At 40.7% G+C, this 20,568-nt stretch overlaps 1 long non-coding RNA gene across 2 annotated transcripts in view; it reads left to right on the forward strand.

The window, feature by feature from the left end:
* Positions 1-20,568, forward strand: part of LOC142658763 (uncharacterized) — a 56,191-nt gene that overhangs the window by 18,356 nt on the left and 17,267 nt on the right. The window contains exons 2-3 of one of the 2 annotated variants that reach the window (XR_012850177.1): positions 10,569-10,636; positions 11,730-11,783. This is a non-coding gene — a long non-coding RNA (uncharacterized LOC142658763). The remainder of the gene's footprint in view (positions 1-10,568; positions 10,637-11,729; positions 11,784-20,568) is intronic. The other variant, XR_012850176.1, reaches the window with a different exon arrangement.

Raw genomic sequence — 20,568 nt, forward strand, 5'->3', positions numbered from 1 at the left:
TATGGCTTTCAAAATTTTTGGAACAAAAGAAAAAAGTCACTGCGTCTTGAAAAGGTAAAGTATAACTCTAAAGCAAAACAGTAACATTTATATATGCCCAAGTTACGTGCAACTTCCCATCCCCCAAAATATAGCATACTTACTGGGGGTTGTGCGATTCAGAGATATCATGCTTTCTCCTGACCTGTTTTCTACAGACCTCGGGTCCTGCACCGCATGATGCCATGATCTGCCAGTCCTCTGTATTCTGCATGAATACTTTCACTTCTATAAGATCTACAAGAGGGAGTATTTATAAAGAGGACAGGGTAGATAAACTTCACAATCCTCTGGATTGTCACTATATGGAAGAAGTAGGTCAAGAAGATCGTTACAATGTCTGGAAGGCATTATTTTTGGATTGGACTTCAAACCTAACAAATTTAGCATTTTTAAATTAAAGTTAAACCTTAAAACTGAATATCAAGTCACTCATAAATATTGACCAAGAAGTTGATGTATTGTACTTCAAAAATATTGTGAATGGAGATAATTGTACTCATAGTGAACTTGATGTGATTATTTTTAACCTCATTACTTAATCTCAACAACAAAAATAGTTGGTTTAATTCATAAACGTCATACAAATCAGTGGCATAGATGGCATCAGGAAAAATTTTGCAGTAACAGCCTGACTGTCCCTTGTTGTCTACTATGGGGGTCAAACAAGTGTTTTTTTCTATCCATTTGATCCTTTGTTTTACACGAGATAAGCAGAACTAGAGTTGGGAATCTCCACCCCGCTTATCTCTTTCCCACCTGCCCAAACCACATGTGTATGTTAATGGGGGACTTGGGAGAGATAGATAATCATTTAGTTTATAGCTATTTTATGTATATGGCTATCTTAACAGCAGCACAAATTATTTCAGAGCCAATGTAATGAATGCCTATATAAAGGAGTCACTTTATTTAAAAGACTCTTAGGGCTCATTCAGATGAGTGTAATTCTCGCCCGTGTGCTGCGCATGGAAATCACGCACAGCACACGAGCCCATTGATTTCAATGGGGCTGTTCACACATGCAGGAGTTTTCACGCAGCGAGAGTCTGTTGCGTGAAACTCACTGCATGTCCTATATTGGTGCATTTTCATGCACCTACAAGCCCATTGAAGTCGATGGGTGCGTAAAAACCACACGCACAGCACACGGATGCTTGCGTGATTTGCGCATCAATTCCATTAAAAAGATGTGCTTTGCGAGTGCGTGAAAAACGCTTGCCACTCGCAAAGCACAGATGCAGTAACGCAACGCACATGGACCGGATTTATGCACGTTTCTTACGCGCGTAAATCTGTCATGCTCGAATGTAGCCTTAGACAGCAGAGAGCCAAATCAAAGACAAGTGAGGTTGGGAGTGAAGGATGGAGCACAGCTTGACTACTGGTCATTTAAGGATTCAGTTATAGGGATAGCAGGAGGTAAAGATACCATGTGGTTAATCCTCAGTAGGAGTCCTGCACAGCCTGATAACCCCCTGCCTTTTACAAATTACATTGGATTCCAGTTCCTTGTGTACAGATGCACCTGTTGCCCCCTTTGTGAGATTTATGTTCACTTGTACATACAACTAGAGGGATGTGTTTGGCCAATACATTGCAAAAGCTACAAAATGTGCCTGGCACTCAAAAAGGGTGGTAGGAAATTGGAAAAACATAGCTACTTTCTTCTGGAAACAGTGCCACACTTGTCCATGGGCTGTGTGTGGTATTGCAGTCCAGACATGATCAAGTTTTGAAGAAGAAAGGCACTGTTTTTGAAATAAGAAAATAGTTTTTTTTCTCATCTCATAAAACCCCTTTTAATAGATACATTTTTATTTCTTAATCTAATGCAATGACAAGCTTAGTAAATCAATGTGTTCAGCTTTTTATTAGTAATATCTGTTTTTGGAAAAGCTGGGTGTTTACAAATGTGTGACAACCCCTATGGGCGCTATAACGGTAGCCATATTGGTTCTCCCCCAGCTTTCCTAGTAGCAGATATAATTGAAGAATGGCTGAATAGACTTTTAAACAACTTAACTAAAGATGGCAGAAGATGAGGTGAAATGCGTATTTAAAGCACGTAACCTTTAGGTATAACTCAATCATCTAAAATTAGGACCAAATGAAATTCCAAGCTGGGCAGGCAAAAGTCACAGATACTCAAAACTTGTCCTTTCTTTACTGACAGAGGCTGAAGCCTCCAGTCCAACATCTCGCTCTTTATATTCATGTTAAGAGTTTAGAGTTTGAACTTTTCCCACACGTTACACCTCGGGCATGTAATTATGACAACAATGTATATCCTTCCCCTTCCCTGCTTTGATAAGGGACTGCTACTGCCATTTTAAGCCACGGATGTTTTTCGCGTTTTTTCTAATCCGTTTTTAGCTGATGTCTGCATGTCTTTGTAAGCCTCACCCAGACAGACTTCAGCAATTCCCCCTAGCACATTTAACGGATATGCAGAGCACACTGCACAGTTCTGCTGAATATATTTCATATGGAGGGATTTACTGTGCACTGTTACAATCTTTTCTACATTCTCATTGCAGACTGTCATTTATATTCATTGAGTTAACAAAAGGTTATTTTAAATACTAAAAATATAGGAAAAAAATATATAATATTTCTAAAGAGGATGCATGCTTTGTTCAGATATTGTTGCATTTTTGACTATCATGTGGGAATGGTGTGAGTCTGTGGCCAAGCAATAAATATGGTCTGCCGGATATTAAAGTGAGGCTATTATTTGGCGCCACTTTGAAATCATTGTCATAAATCTGCATAAATATCAATTCCCTAATAATATTTATAGTGGGAAATTATGCTTTAAGGCATTGGCGCATTTGTATATTAATCCCACATGGAATTGTGAAATATCAATTTGGTTTGGCTTATAAATCTTTATGCAGAATGCCGGCTTCAGACACAGGCGGACGTAAAACCAGTGTCTACAGTCCATTCACGTGGAACTTTCTGCAGGATGTTCTTGACTACCTCCAACCAACGGGAAGATTTCTAGTAATAACATTATATGATATTAGGTAATGATATCCATGCAGTTCTCCAACTTTTTTAAACAAATTCTCAAAACCAGATCCCAGTTTTAGGCCTCACACACAGTTGTATTTTGGATCTGTGGTACCCTACTGTACCTTCATGTGCTTCTGATTGTACATCGAGGCACGTCGAAGAGGCATGTTGTAGGAACGAGTAAAGCATACTAGAATTCTATATTTGGGCAGAAATTTGTTGCCCATTTTTCTTGCCTTTACGCCAAGTATCTTTGAGCAGACTGATATCTGTTTGCCATACCGACTGCAAAAGTGACCGGACTTGATGCTGTCTTCTGGGGAATCCCTGACCAGTTTCCCAGGGCCACTAGGGTTTCAGGGAACTCTGGTTGGGAATCACTGGCAAAAACCTTCAATGCCAAGACCTAGCTGGAATGTATACTCAATTCATGAGCATGAGCATCTCATAAGCTGGTTAAGGGCTAGAAAAGGTTTGTTTTGAGAACAACTCTTCCTGATGGATTAGTTAACAGACCCAATTAATTATTATGGGACAAACTTGTGCCTCAGATTGCAGTTATTTAAAGACATACTGCAAAAAAACACTATACAATACTATCTAAAATTTTCGACTTTATGGAAATATCCCATTAGTTGAAGGGATCCTAGGTCATTGATAAGTGTACTTGAACTACTTGAATAAGGGAAATATTTAATAAGTCTATTCAATTTTTTTTTTTATAGAGGTGCGGGTGTGGCATATATATATATTTTTAAATAAACCAGGATCCACATTAGGTCCCTTGATGACTACCAATATGCCTTTTTAAGATGGTTTTTAAGGGGCTTTATTCTACAGTGCTGGTTTTTCGAATTCATCACAAAGGTGGAGAAATGCAATAACACAAAAAAAGAGCTATTCCTCATACGATAAATCTCCTGTCGATCCAGCGCAGCCGCTCCGGGTCCCCTGCCGCTCTTTGTTGACTTGGCTGCAGCAATGACGTGCTTGTATGACGTGTCCCGTACCATGTCCTGAGCTATGTCAACAAACAGCGGTGTGGAGAGTGACTGCGCTGGAATACCGGGCGATTTGTCAAAGAGCAATGACTCTTTTTTTGGTTTTATTACATCCCCCACGGCAACCTTTTTTTAAAAAAAAACAAACTTGTAAAACCCCTTTAACAACGGAAGGATTTTGCCGTTGTTTGGCCATTGATACAGACTTCCTACATGTAAGAATTGATTTGACTAAGTTGTTTATTTGCTTTCACACCCCCAAAATTGAGTATGATTATGGAGTCAAAGTCAATGTTATTCTTACCACTATCTCTGAAGACAAACCAAACTATTCTCACTGCCACTGTGTACATTTCTCATTGCCTGTAACACCTTGTGAAAGACCCACAGCAGAGTTGTTTATACGAGAAATTATAGTGCCCATTTGTAAGGACAGTCGTGTGTGAAAGGATGACTGTTTTTCATCCCTTATTATGAAGAACAACACTTGTCATTGTGCTGTCATTAGCTTTATTGTTCACACACACACTGCTATCTTTATTGCCTGTGATTTCCTTTTTTACTGATAGCTGCAATGACTGATCTCATGATAAAGCTACTTACTAGCATTGGCCACTTTCTGCACAAGTTCCTATGGCATTCAGTCTAATGTTTATCTGCAGCCAATATTTTCATGTTTTAGCTCTACAGGGAATGTGTAAGGGACATTTTTGAATATATAAACTTCATATTTTATTAGAGTTGATGATCAGAACTCTTCTGAAAGGCTAAAGGCTAAACCTGCATTGTGTCACTATTCAATCTTAAATCTAGCTAAAGGTTCGCTATGACTTAACTAACATAGTATGTGTACTGCTTACACTTATTGGTATTGTTAAAACATATAGCACAATGGCAGATGGAACAGGAGGACACAAAAACCTGGAGAAGACAATGGATCATCCCAAACATTGGGATCATGTTTTAGAATCAAGTGGACGAATGAACCATTATGTCATATTATTCAGACCATGATGTCAAACTTTTCAGACCATAATGTCTCATTCTTGAGACCATGATGTATAATTTTTTAGACTTATTTCATTTTTCAGACCATTATATCTAATTTTTCAGTCCATGATGTCTCATTTTTCAAACCATGATGTCTAATTTTCAGACCATGATGCCTCCTTTTCAGACCATGATGTCAAATTTTTCAGACCATGATGTCAAATTTTCGTATCTCATCGTATCTCATTTTAGACCATAATGTATGATTTTCAATCATGTCTCATACTACAAACGATGATAGCTAATTTTTTAGATCATGATATTTCATGGTCTGAGGAAGATGCCTCATTAGCTCCAAAATGTGTTAAATGAGACAATAAAGAATGGCTTTTCCTTCCAACCATACCTATTCTTCCTGCTGATCTGATCCATTGATTTTTCTTTAGTTCCTTAGTGTTTTTTCACAACAGCACCGGCGATAGAGGTCTATACGGGACTTCAAGCTAACTTCAAGTCATCACGACAACTTTTGTGTCTTCTCAGAAAACACATTTGTTGTGAAGATATTTTCCCATTTATTTTTCATGTTTTCTACAACATTGGCTATGGGAAACAAGCATAATAATGATTTATAGGGATCTATCTGTCTATATGGATGATAATATGCAAATAAACAGCCCCTTGTAGCTGTGGTCCTCAAGATTAGGGCTAAATGACCACATTTTGTGAAGAATGTGCTGATTAAAAGAATGAAAATAAAGTAAAAAAAATTAAATGTCTACATTTACATATACAGTATTTCCAGACGAATCGTTGACAGCACATACATACAACTTTGAGATTTGGCTGATTAAAAAGAATCTTTGGTGGTTGGAAGTTTATTGAAGTGATTCAGTAATTTTTGTAATTCTAATTGACCCTATTTTGAGTATATTTGTGTGCCATTGGTATAAAAACAGATAGTAACCTCTGCAGACTAAGAAAATAGGATTATTATTAAAGATAGTCATGTAGATGTGACTGTGAATAATCTAGTCATGTCATTAATCACAACATGTTAACACTGTAGAGAGAATACTAAATAGAATATTCATTGTTTTCTGCCCACCTGTGAGAGGTATGAGGCGTGTTTGTTTAGGCTTCCTGGACCTATAATAGCATTTTACTGAATGCCATTATTTCTTTCAAGCGAGCTCTGTTGTAAAACATGTAAAATCTTCTGGCATGCTAATACATTTCTATAGACATGTATATGTAGAAGACCCAAAGGCAGCCTGAATTGTAATTACAAATGGAAATTGGGTTCTCCGATGAAGACGAAAAACTTTAAATTAGTTTCTGGGCATGTAACCTGGAGCTTTGCTGTTTACAAATAATGGCAAACAAGTACTAGTCGTTACCTCTTATTATTTGGTTAGATTTTCCCAGGGTTTTCCAGGTGACTTAATCTACATTTATAATCAAAAAGTATTTTTGACTTGTTTTAAAAAATATTGTTGAGACATTTTACTTTTGTAACAGGCCACATAAATATTTAGAGTTTTATTGCAAGTCCCCAAAAAATAATATTTTTTATATAGTATATTAAATTGATACATATATATTTTTTAGTTTAGTGTCGTTTTTTTTCCAGATTAAATAGCCCTCATGTACAAATGTTATAATTCGTAAAGTTAGTACCAAAATACATTCCTGAGAATGCATTAAACAAAATAACTATTACAGCTTGAAGAGGCCAATAATACCAACTTTGTAGCAATTAATCCCTTACTTTGATGGCACAAATCTTTCATTGATTTATTTTTCCGTTATTTTTAAATACAAATTAATTAGAAGTTTTGTGATGTTTTATGTATTTTTTTTATAATAAACAATGGTTTCACCATTATGCTATTTGGCACAAGATTCTGAATTTCAATTACAAATAAAATAAAAATCCACTTAAAAGAGTAATTGCTACTGATCAAAATTCTATAGCAAAAGTCCTAAAAAAAAAACATGTGCCTACGTATTAAATCAAAGCAACTGGGAGATGCTGGCTTCCCGGGAGGGCCCATAAAAAGCGTTTTTTCTAAAGTTAGCCCTGGATAATTTTTTCTTCTAATACAACCAATAATGAACCTTTCTAGCAATGATCTTTACATCTATGGCATAATAATGATCAGATGAAATTAACTAAAATCCTTGGAACTATTGAAAAAAAATTACAACTGGGTTGAGGTGGGATAAGATTTTAAGATTTTTCCTGATCATTGAGCAGAATTGTGTAATGTCAAAACTGTCCTCGTTGCCCATAGCATGACCATGACCATGATTTTTCTAGAGGAGTTAAGGAACTGAATTCTGAGATAAGATCAGTTGCTATGAGCAACAATGTTAGTTTTTCTGTTGGACTTTCAGTAGATGAACGCTTGTGCAGTCATAGCTAGGCTTTTCTTCACCCAGGACAAAGATTTAGTTGACTGCCCTAACCCAAGGCAGAGTGGTTAGTTGGCACTTCCCCCGATAGTCAGTACCACCTATTTTCCATCTAGCTACGCCCCTGTGCTGGAGTTAAAAATAATTTACACAGTGATGATTATAATGGAAGTTCACTTGTATCTTTTTTTTTCAGAAACACAGCTACTCTTGTAAATGGGCACAGTCTATGGATAAAAGTGGTGATGTTTTTGTTGGAAGAGAATTAAAAAATATTATATTTATTATTCTAATCTCATATAAGTCTTTTATGTTCTTGTAGGAAGATGTGTGTAGAATGTGTTGTACATAGTTGCATCTGAGTATGCTTCTCTTAAGACAACTTGCATGCATTGATCTCTATGTAAGTAGCTTATCCATAGAGCTGTATACATTGACATGGCTATGTAAAGAAACTCAGCAGTGTCCTCAGCAGATTTTCCTGAGATCTCCTCTTGGGGACTGTATACAGAAGTTTAACTCGGGAAAATTTTTAATACTTTAGGTGAACTGTCTAACTTGCCATGTAATCATTTTGTTTATGGGACCATTGGCTAATTCGAAGCTATCAGGCCCTCATCAAATACAGGGGGTCTTTATATAGTTTTTCCAAAAATCATTATATGTATAACTTTGGGGCCTTTTACATGGGCCATTGATCAGGAACTGTAAACATGGCAACGACTACCCGAAAAATCATCAAAATTCATTGGGATGAACAATCGCCCGTCTTTATACTAATGGAGCAAATGGGTGCCAATCCACATTCTGTTTTTGTCGATTGCCACTTGTTACTGGGCAGAAAAACTAAAGTTTACAAATGTTAAAACCCTTTCACATGAGCCAATGATTGAGCAAATGAGCATTCATACGAACACTCATTCCCGATCATTGTCCTGTGTAAACAGGGCATTGATCAGATGATGAACGAACAAACGCTCGTTCATCGCTGATCTGCTTGTCCACGAAGCCAAAGAAATGTAAACAGCAAGATGTGCTACCGACATAATGGAAATGTTTGGGACGAATGAATGTAGTAACGATCGCTCGTCCCCATAGATAACCGATTATTGCTCCTTTTGAAAGAAGCAAACGAGCGGAGATCAACGAGCTGTCTCGTTGATCGGTGCTGGTTTTCACAGCCCATATCGGGACGTATTAAAGGACCCTCATCGTGCAAGTGATCATTGTGTTGCACACCCTATTGATAAGCTCCCTGGACATGATGTAGCTCAGATTTTGTTCATTATTTGACTATGTGACTATACATTAGTCAGTTGTTTTATTTAAATCTTTACACATTTTATATAATGACCTTTAATAACCTGTCACAAATGTACTGGGCCACTTGTTGAAGCATAGATCTAAATGAAGACTAACAACACTGTTTTTTGCATTCCTTTCTGCTTTTCTTTGTTTTACGCCTGCTCTTGTTTAATAAATTTAAGCACAGCATGATAAAAGAAAAGCCCTCTGTCCATTAACACACGGTGATCTACATAAAACAGCACAGGGTACATATGCTACTAGAGAAAGGGGTTCACTGCTACAGCAACAATGCAGTACAAATGGTAAGACACATTAACACAATGTTATAATAATCAGTAATTTACAGGCAAGTAGCAATTTCCTTTTTGTTTAAAATGAATTGCAACAATGTCCAAATTTAAAGTGCACATCCGTCTGTTAAAAAAAAAAAATATGCAGGCAGATCTTACATTGCTGGCAAAGTCTTAAATATTTATTTAAAAAAAAAAATTTGATCAGAGTATTCTGCATCTAGACGTCTTGAGGTCCATTTTACTTGCTTTGTAGAAACTGCTGAAATCTGAATACGGCGCAAGCTCTAATCTTGGCTCCCAAATTCAGTACATGCCGCCATTCTGTACAGAAGGTATTAGATTCATTTGTAGTAAGGTGAGAACCAAAGTCTAAACTATTTCAAGATCAAAACTACCTGATTAAGTGCTACAATCTAAGACAAAGGGGTTGTCGTGTATAACTTAGTGCCTAGTTTTGGAGCTGGGTCAGTTGGGTCAACCCAAGAACATTACTTTGATGGCTCATTCTCTATCTAGATAGAACGTGTGCACGTCCCCATTTCATTGTAATCATTGTTATTATCATTGCACACACAGGACATATTATCAATAAGGTCTAATAGGCTTTGTGAATAAACCCATAAGAAATAGTCCTGAGGCAAGTAATTGGCTTCAAAGTCAACTTTGAATTGGGTTGTCTTCTGCTGGACCTTTGGGGACCATTATTGTGTCAGAGCTTCGGCCCATCGTAGGATACTTTGGTTACCAATGTCATTTTCTGATATGAATTTTACACTATAGGAAAAACCAAGGAACCCCTTTAACTAAATATTCTCTCAGCACATATATAATTATTTTTTTAAGCGAAATGCCCCTTTTAATGTTGCACTCTAGTCATAAACATAGAGGAAGAAATTTCAGATGCGAGCATGGTGGCACACATTATAAAAACTCGGCCCACTTACTTTGCCTATACAATGACTAACATTGTACACAATTGTAGAAAGGATTATCTTTTTGCCAGCATCAGTAAACTATGGGTGTTTCATTCAGATTTACATGCAGAGCAGAAAAAAAAGAAAATTGCTCAATGAGGTAATTATGTCATTTTTTTTTTACACATTTAGCAGCTACCCCCATGTACTACAATTGTAAAAAATATTGGCCACTCATAGTTCTGTCCTCGTGTAATATTATTATGTTGCCGAATGTTTTCTTTAAATAAAAGTATTGACCCATGTATACCAGCTTTAGATTTGCTCCTTATATATTGTTCACAAACTTTGTACTAACTTGCAGCATTTGTTGAGTTAACTGAGCTAACTATTATATTTGCCTTAATATTTAAGGCCAGACGTTTTTTTTAAAAAAACTCAAGGATTGGGGTGGGGGGGATTATTGGGATAGAATAAATACTTTTTGGATTAATTGGATTATGTATTTTTTTTCTTTCGTATCCTGCTCTTCCTGTTTTTGGATTGGTATATATCTTAATAAAGCATTTAATTTTTTTTTGAAGGCCAGCAGCATCATAACGCCCTAAGATGGTTCTATGTTCTTGTCCCGGCAGGTTTGTACCATGGTCAGGTAAATTAGATTCAATAGTTTCTATAATCCTATTCACTTTCTTTTACTTTCTGTCCCTTTTCTTTGAACCCACCATTTTTTCCCCATCAAACTATCTAATACCATTAGATCTTCATTCAGTGAAAAAAAACTTTACAATGGATCAGCAGATCATTGGTAGAAGCTGTTGGTTGAATCATCTGTACATTCATTGAGTATTTGTAGCCGCAATCAGCCTATATCCAGTAATATACCAAGCTAAAGGGACTAGATTCCTATTTGACATGTTGGTAAATGCAGCTGAGAGATGGCTAAAGATGACCTTCATTGACCTCTGTATTCAGCCATCATTCGTCTAAGCCTTTCTCCGTAAGATAGAGTAGTTTTTCCAGAGTGGATCTCATTCAATTCTAAAGTTAATATTAAACTCCAAAAATGACATGTGTAGTTAAATTGTCCTATTGCTGAGATTTTGGTTCAAGTGGCCCAAAAATGACAGACTTTGTTCTTTTGATTGTTTTTGGATAAACAACTACAGGGCCATGTACATTATGAACTTTCCCTTTATAACAACTGTGGTTCTTCAAATTATACTGAATAATTGTCTTCAAGGGGAAATTAACACATTGATGTTGCCTTGTGCAGTTTGTTCATATAATTCAAATTGATCTCCTTGTCCATTATCCTTTTAGATGTTGTGCGTGTTATCACAGGAAGGTAATCAATGGGATTGACAAAAGGCTGTATGTAGCATCAACCATAAGTTGAGAATACAAACATCACCCCCCTCTTGTGATTATGATGGGCTAAAATGCCAAGCCAGACCGCAATGTTTTTATGTCTGGGCTTTTGTTAATGTGTTACGTTAATAAGAAAATATAAAGTGTGGGAAGAATGCTTGCATTCACAACATAAGTGTCATGTAATTCATGTGTTGTCATGGAAAGTGCAACTTTTATTAAATCAATGAGAAAAGCTGAGAGTGGCGCCTGCCTGTCAGCTGAAGTACCTGGCAAAGCGTGTGTACTGTGATTCCTCTAATTGTATGAACAAATTGTATAGTCCGCTTTCCAGATGGGAGCCCTCCTTCAGCGATTAATTGTCTGTTCCTCAGGTGCATCTGCATCAAAGCTTTGGCAAAAAGTGTTGATGATCAGAACATACGCTGGTGAGATTATCCGGTATTGTCATCTTTTCTTGTCAGCTGTATTCACTGTGCCATTTCCAAGGACACCCAGAATAATGGAGTGAGCAAAACGAAAAATAATTACTGATATGTCTCATATAGATAGTCTGATCAATGTTTGATTTATTTCTCTACAATTATATATAGTACTAGCATATTCCGCAGAGGAGTATAGAAAACGCTCTCAGTTGCTGTCCCTTGGGACGTATAATCTAATCCCCTATCTCAAGCATGCACACACTCTCTAAGGACAGTTTAAGACGTACTATCATTTACTGCCATATATCTCCAGGGCAGCCCCATAATGGAGCAATTTGTTTTCACTAACAGTGGTACATGTTGTATCCGGCACATGGCATGTAACTGTGGCTATACCACTGCCATTGCTAGTATATGTGTTGCATGGGAACTTGAGGAATAAGGCCCCATGCACACGGCTGTCATTTTGATCCAAAATTACGGACCGTAATTGTGTGTGTGTTTATACCATATTGTAGGAATTGGTGGGGATAGCCTACTCTTCACTTCCCCTTCTCTCTGCTTTGATACTTGGCCCTGCTTTTTTTTTTTTTTTTGTAGATTTGACTTTTTTATACTCATTTAAAATTGTTCTTGCATGCGATATGTGCTTCTGTTTCCAGTTTTTAAGGTAAACCAAGATTTGCACGTAGAGATTTTTTTTATATGATGCAAACAATTCCTTTAAAGCCTTGCTCACAGGCAGACATTGGAAGATCCGTAGGACTTATGCTTATAACTAAAAAACGACTGCAATGGTTACATGAGATGTTTACCTCTATGATTTCACAAAATGGCTTATATTTTTTTCAGTTACAGTGGCAGAGATTATTACCTATTGAAAACAATTGTTTCAGGTCATTCAAAAGTATCAATTATAATTAGATGTAGTTGGAATTCATTGATTTTTGCTTTTCAGCATATGTTTTTCTCTCATTTTTATTAACATTTTAAGCTATTAGAGTATGTTCACACAGGGCGGATACGCTGCGTAAAAGCAGATGGCATCGCAGGGAACTCCGGCTGAAAAACCACACAAATTGTGGTGCGGTTTTTCGGCCCGATTGTCCGCTGCAGAAAACTGCACATAAAGAAAAAAAAAGTTTGATACTTAAGTAGCCATGGCGACACGTCCCTCTGCCGTCCTGCAGGCCGGCATCCTGGGATGACGTTTAGTCCCATGTGACCACTGCAGCCTGTGATTGGCTGCAGCGGTAACATAAGATGAAACGTCATGCCAGGAGGCAGGCCTGGACAAAGAAACACAGAATACTGGGTAAGGCCTCATACACACGTCAGTATTGTGGTCAGTATTTTGCTTCAGTATTTGGAAGCCAAAACCAGGAGTGGGTCGAAAACAAGGAAGAGGTGCAGATCTTTCAATTATAGGTTTTCTCTGTTTATGTTCCACTACTGGTTTTGGCTTTAAAATACTGAAGCAAAATACTGACCAGAATACAGACATGTGCATTAGCCCTAAGTATAAGTTTTTTTTTTGTGAGTTGCATTTTTTGCGGCAGAATCGCTGCTTTCCCACTGCAAAAAAACATAACATCTGCTATTTATTGCGGGTTTTACCTCCCCATTTTTTTTTAATGGGGAAAACCTGCAACAATTAAGCAGCGATTACGCAAATACAATTGCCAGGCTGCGGATTAAAAAACTGCAGGTCAATTTCTGAGCGTTTTTTCCAATCAGCATTTACGCAACTTGTGGATGAGATTTGTTTAAATCTCATCCACTTTGATGCTACTGTATTATGCTGCGGATGTTCCGCAGTATTTAACGCTACAGGTGAACTTACCCTTAAGGCTAGGCCTGAGTGATGCAGAAGAGGCAACATTTATGTCTCTCCTACATTTTCTGTTATATATGTAGATCACTGTTAATAGAGATCTAATGACTGCTGCACACTAACATATTGATAGCATGGCAACCCACTGATAAAGATACATGTGCACAGGTGAACAAAGTTATCCGAAGAATATTTCCGTTCCTAGATGTATCTTTAGAACCTGGCATTAATAACAAAAATCACATTTTACGTGTAGGCCACTATCGGAATGACCATAATCACTGTAACTCAGACAGGATGTGTAAAAGTTGCCAGAGGATGGATTTTCTACCAGGGTACGACTGAGAATGGTCCGAGGCCCCAGGCGATTATGATCATGGGCTCCTTATCAACCACCATAGTTATAATACACTTGAGCCAGATTAATACAATGACTTTGTGCAGCATCTATCTCCTGTATCTCCTATTTTTTAATTTTCATTATTTCAAACTTAGCACTTAAACTGTAATAAATCTGTCTATGGGCCCCTTCTGGCTATGGGCCCTTGGGCATTGTACTAATTCTTGAATGGTCAGTCCACCACTGTAACAAATACATTTTGAAAGTAAGATAAATCTAATCAAACAGCATTCTGCCGGACGAGGTCAATTAATTTTTAACCAAAGACAGGGCGTGCTCAATCTTTTTAATATATCATATATCTCTATTCCGTTCTCAAGCATTGATATTAATGACGACGGCTAGATGGGTTACTATGTTTGCACTTATGTCCATCAACAAAAAAGTATGTGCGAAGAGATCTACCTTCCTGGTACATTTTATTGTTCTTGCAACCCATGGTCCTATGACATTAAAGGGGTATTTCTATCTTATAGATTTATTGTACTGTCTATCCACATTTATGGTGAGGCAGCCACTGACCGCCGCATCCAGGCGGAGAATCAATGCAGAGGTGGCTGGAAATTAGTGAATGAGAAGCACAGGGAGTTCGGCTGTAATTCCCAGGATGCGTGTAATGACGGGGTAGGGAGACAGACAGGTGAGCCCCAATCTACCAGCCACTCAGTCCCTGCCTACTTGCAACGGCCCGTCCTAGGCGATGGCGTACAACTAAGCGACGGTCCCCACGCTGAATAAGTGCACGACAGACAAACAGACAAGGGTACACAGAAGCTAAGGGGCAGTTGCCCACTGCAACACAGTGAGCAACAAGAGTAGTGAACGAGCCGAGTCAAAACAGGAGTACACGACGTACAAATCGCAGAGCAGGAGCGTAGTCAGTAAAGCCAGGGTCAAAAATGAAGCAAGGTCAATAATCATAGCAGGAGCAGCAGAGCCAGGAAACAGAAAAGAATCACAGGCAAAGGAGGAGCAGGAAATGCAGGTATAAATAGACAGAGGGCGGGAGCTAGCTCCGTCTGGCCAGGCTGTGATAGGCTCTCCCACTCCTCAGCCTTCCAGCCTGACTGGTAGAAGATCGTGTCACTTTCTCAGACTTAGGAGCAGGTGCAGACTGATTACCCACGGGCGTCGACACAGAAGCTGTGTCTGGCAGATCCTTTACAGTACCCCCCTTTTAAGAGGGGCCACTGGACCCTTTCTAGATGGACCTGGCTTATTGGGGAAGTGAAGATGGAACCTCCTGAGCAATACCCCAGCGTGAACATCCCGGGCGGGTACCCAAGTCCTCTCCTCAGGCCCGTATCCTCTCCAATGGACCAGTTACTGGAGGGAGCCTTGGACCATCCTGCTGTCCACAATCTTGGCCACCTCGAATTCTACCCCTTCAGGGGTGAGAACAGGGACCGGAGGTTTCCTCGAGGGAGCCAAGGACGGGGAGCAGCGTTTAAGGAGGGAGGCATGAAACACGTTGTGTACTCGAAAAGACGGGGGTAACTCCAGTCAGAAGGAGACAGGGTTAAGGACTTCAATGACCTTGTACGGCCCTATATATCGGGGAGCAATTTTTTTGGACGGGACTTTAAGGCGCAAATTTTTAGAAGATAGCCACACCAGATCCCCGACCACAAACAAGGGGTTAGCAGAACGTCTTCTATCTGCCTGAGTCTTTTGTATGCTCTGGGAAGCCTCTAGGTTCTTCTGAACCTGGGCCCAGACTGTGCACAGTTCCTGATGAATGACATCTACCTCGGGATTGTTGGAACTACCAGGTGAAACGGAGGAGAACCGTGGATTAAACCCAAAATTGCAGAAAAAGGGGGAAACCCCTGACGAGTTACTGACCCGGTTATTAAGGGAAAATTCGGCGAGGGGAATGAAGGAGACCCAATCATATCGACAATCAGAGATAAAACACCTTAAATATTGTTCTAGAGACTGATTAGTCCTCTCAGTTTGGCCATTAGTTTCAGGATGGAAGGCCGAGGAGAAGGACAGATCAATCTCCAACTTTTTACAGAAGGCTCTCCAAAACAATGAAACAAATTGTACTCCTCTGTCAGAAACAATATTGACAGGAACCCCATGGAGACGCAGGATGTGTTTGACAAACAAGGTAGCTAACGTCTTAGCATTGGGTAGTTTCTTGAGGGGCACAAAGTGGCACATCTTACTGAAGCGGTCTACTACAACCCACACCACCGACTTGCCTTGAGATGGAGGCAAATCGGTGATAAAATCTATGGAGATATGGGTCCAAGGTCTCTGAGGAATGGGCAAAGAACATAGTAAGCCCGCTGGTCGGGACCTGGGAGTCTTGGACCTAGCACAAATTTCACAAGCAGCGACGTAGGCCTTAACGTCTTTAAGCAACCCAGGCCACCAATAGTTTCTGCCAATGAGATGCTTGGTACCCAGGATGCCTGGATGACCAGATAGTGCAGAGTCATGATTTTCCCTGAGTACCCTTAGCCGGAATTGCAGGGGAACAAAGAGCTTGTTCTCAGGAAGGTTCCCGGGAGCTGAACCTTGATCAGCCGCAGTTTCAGAGACTAAGTCAGAATCAACAGAGGAAATGATTATACCTGGAGGCAAAACACAAGCAGGATCTTCCTCCGAAGGAGGACTGGCCATGAAGCTACGCGACAGTGCATCAGCCTTAATATTTTTAGACCCAGCCCTATAGGTGACCAAAAAGTTGAATCTAGTAAAAAATAACGCCCATCGAGCTTGTCTTGGGTTTAGCCTCCGGGCAGATTCTAAGAAAACCAGATTCTTGTGGTCGGTAAGGACCGTTACCTGGTGCCTAGCCCCCTCCAGGAAGTGGCGCCACTCTTCAAATGCCCATTTAATGGCTAAGTGTTCGCGGTTGCCAATATCATAGTTACTCTCAGTGGGCGAGAACTTCCTGGAGAAGTAGGCACAGTGACGGAGATGGGTGAGGGACCTGGTACCCTGGGACAATACAGCACCCACTCCCACCTCGGAGGCGTCAACCTCCACGATGAATGGCTCCATTTGGATAGGCTGAATCAGCACAGGGGCTGAGATAAAGCACTTCTTAAGGACCTCAAAAGCCTGGACCGCCTCTGGAGGACAGTGGAGGAGGTCAGCACCTTTGCGAGTAAGATCTATAAGAGGCTTAGCGATGACCGAGAAGTTAGCAATAAATCTCCTGTAATAATTAGCAAACCCAGGAAGCACTGTAACGCCTTCAGGGAGGCAGATTGGACCCATTCAGCCACAGCCTGAACCTTGGCAGGGTCCATGCGGAATTCATGAGGAGTGAGGATTTGACCCAAAAATGGTATCTCCTGCACCCCAAACACACATTTTTCGGTTTCAGCAAACAGTTTGTTTTCCCGAAGGGCCTGGAGCACCTTCCTGACATGCTCAATGTGGGAGGATCAGTCCTTGGAAAACACAAGTATGTCATCAAGGTACACTACAAGAAATACCCCCAGGTAGTCTCTTAAAATCTAATTTATGAAATTCTGGAAGACCGCGGGAGCATTACACAACCCAAAGGGCATGACGAGGTATTCGAAATGACCTTCGGGTGTGTTAAACACAGTCTTCCACTCATCCCCCTCTTTGATGCGGATAAGGTTATAAGCCCCCCATAGATCAAACTTAAAGAACCATTGGGCCCCCTGAACCTGATTGAAGAGATCAGGAATCAAAGGAGGGGGATACTGGTTCCTTACAGTGACCTTATTCAAGTTTCGGTAGTGAATGCACGGCCTAAGACCACCATCCTTCTTCCCTACGAAGAAGAAGCCAGCACCTACCGGAGAAGTAGAGGGGCGAATGTAACCCTTGGCCAGGCATTCCTGGATATACTCTCTCATGGCTTCACGTTCGGGACAAGAGAGATTAAATATCCTACCCTTAGGGAGCTTAGCTCCTGGTACCAAATTGATTGCGCAATCGAATTCTCTATGAGGAGGTAACACTTCGGAGGCCTTTTTAGAAAAAACATCAGCAAAGTCCTGAATAAACCCAGGTAGAGTTTTCACCTCCTCAGGGGGAGAGATAAAATTAACAGAAAAGCATGACGTCATGCATTCATTACCCCATTTGGTAAGATCCCCAGTATTCCAGTTAAACGTGGGATTATGCATCTGCAACCAGGGAAGGCCTAAACCCAAATCGGACGATAATCCCTGCATCACCAGTACAGAGCACTGCTCCAAATGCATGGAGCCAACAAGGAGTTCAAAAACAGGGGTATGCTGTGTAAAATAACCATTAGTAAGAGGAGTGGAGTCGATACCCACTACCTGGACAGGTTTAGGCAAGTCAATCAATGGCATAGCTAGACACATAGCAAATTCCACAGACATAATATTAGCAGAAGACCCTGAATCCACGAAGGCACTGCCGGTGGCAGACCTACCCTCAAAAGAGACCTGAAAGGGAAGCAAGATCTTATTAGGTTTCATATATACGGGAAATACCTGTGCGCCCAAATGACCTCCCCGATGGTCACTTAGGCGCAGAAGTTCTTCCGGCTGCTTATTCTTACACCTAGGACAGTTGTTCACTTGATGCTTGTCATCCCCACAGTAGAAGCAGAGACCATTCTTCCTGTGGAACTCTCTACGTTGTTGGGGAGAGACGGAGGCCCTGAGTTGCATAGGTTCATCCGAGTGTTCCGTGGAAGAATGAAGCAACGGAACCTCGGGAGCCATCATGGGGGGGTCAGAGGGGAAGGCACAAAAACGTTCCAGTCGTCGTTCCCTGAGACATCAGTCAAGACGTACCGCTAAAGCCATAACCTGATCTAGGGAGTCAGAAGAGGGATAGCTAACTAACAGGTCCTTCAGGGCGTTCAACAGACCCAATCTAAACTGGCACCTCAAGGCAGGGTCATTCCACCGAGAAGCTACACACCACTTCCTAAAGTCAGAACAGTACTCCTCAACGGTCTCTTACCCTGACGTAAGGTCACCAGCTGACTCTCGGCAAAGGCAGTCTTGTCAGTCACGTCATATATGAGCCCGAGAGCGGAAAAAAAAAGATCAAAAGAGGAAAGTTCAGGGGCGTCTGGAGCCAAGGGGAAGGCCCATTCTTGGGGCCCGTCCTGGAGACGGGACATAATTATACCCACTCGCTGGCTCTCTGAACCTGAGGAGTGGGGCTTTAAACGGAAATAGAGCCTACAACTCTCCCGAAAGGAGAAAAAAGTCTTCCGGTCCGCTGAGAACCGGTCAGGCAACTTGAGGTGGGGTTCAAGAGGTGAGGTAGGGGGCACTACCAAGGTAGCATCATGCTGGTTGCCCTTCTGAGCCAGGGCTTGGACCTGTAGGGAGAGGCCCTGCATTTGAGGAGCCAGGGTCTCAAGGGGGTCCATAGTTGTGTCAGGGACCAGGGTAGAAAAGGTATATGGGCCTGTGATTATGTAATGACGGGGTAGGGAGACAGACAGGTGAGCCCCAATCTACCCGCCACTCAGTCCCTGCCTACTTGCAACGGCCCGTCCTAGGCGACGGCGTACAACTGGGCGACAGTCCCCACGCTCAATAAGTGCACGACAGACTAACTGACAAGGGTGCACAGAAGCTAAGGGAAATGCGGCAGTTGCCCACGGCAACACAGTGAGCAACAAGAGTAGTGAATGAGCCGAGTCAAACCAGGAGTGCACGAGGTACAAATCGCAGAGCAGGAGCGTAGTCAGTAAAGCCAGGGTAAAAAATGAAGCAAGGTCAATAATCATAGCAGGAGCAGCAGAGCCAGGAAACAGAAAAGAATCACAGGCAAAGGAGGAGCAGGAAATGCAGGTATAAATAGACAGAGGGCGGGAGCTAGCTCTGTCTGGCCAGGCTGTGAAAGGCTCTCCCACTCCTCAGCCTCCCAGCCTGACTGGTAGAAGATCGTGTCACTCTCTCAGACTTAGGAGCAGGTGCAGACTGATTACCCACGGGCGTCGACACAGAAGCTGTGTCTGGCAGATCCTTTACAATGCGGCAGCCAGTGTCTGTCTCACCAGGTGTGTTGGGACCAGGGTACCCCCGTTTTGGAGATAGATTTGGGTCCCAGAGTTTGGACCTGCATTTATCAGACATTTATGGCATATCCTGTGGATATGCTATAAATGTCTAAGATAGGAATAGCCTATTAAATCACGCTGTTCCTGGCCTTTTAACCCAGCATCTGAGGCGTTAAAAAGATGGGGCGGCCCCCTCCGACAGATCATCGATGCGATCACAGGGTGCCGATGGTTGTCATGGCTTAACAGAAGCCTGTAAAACGGAAAATATAATGCAATACATTAATATTGCAGTGTATTGTACCAGTGATCGTCAGAGCGACTAAGAAAAAGTTTTAAAAAAAAGTTAACGTTTTCAGTAGTGAAAAAAAAGAAATATTAAAAGTTTAAAAAAAAGACAATTTTCCCATTGATTCTCTGAAGTGATGTTAGAAAAAAGAAAAGTTAACATAACTGATATAACCGCTCCCGTAAAAGTCTGAACTATTATATTATAATGTTATTAACCCACTTGGTAAACGCTGTAAAACAAATTATTAAAGAAACCAAATTGCTTTTTTTT

Source organism: Rhinoderma darwinii, chromosome 8 (genome assembly GCF_050947455.1).
Source record: "Rhinoderma darwinii isolate aRhiDar2 chromosome 8, aRhiDar2.hap1, whole genome shotgun sequence".
Classification (NCBI taxonomy): Eukaryota; Metazoa; Chordata; class Amphibia; order Anura; family Rhinodermatidae; genus Rhinoderma; species Rhinoderma darwinii.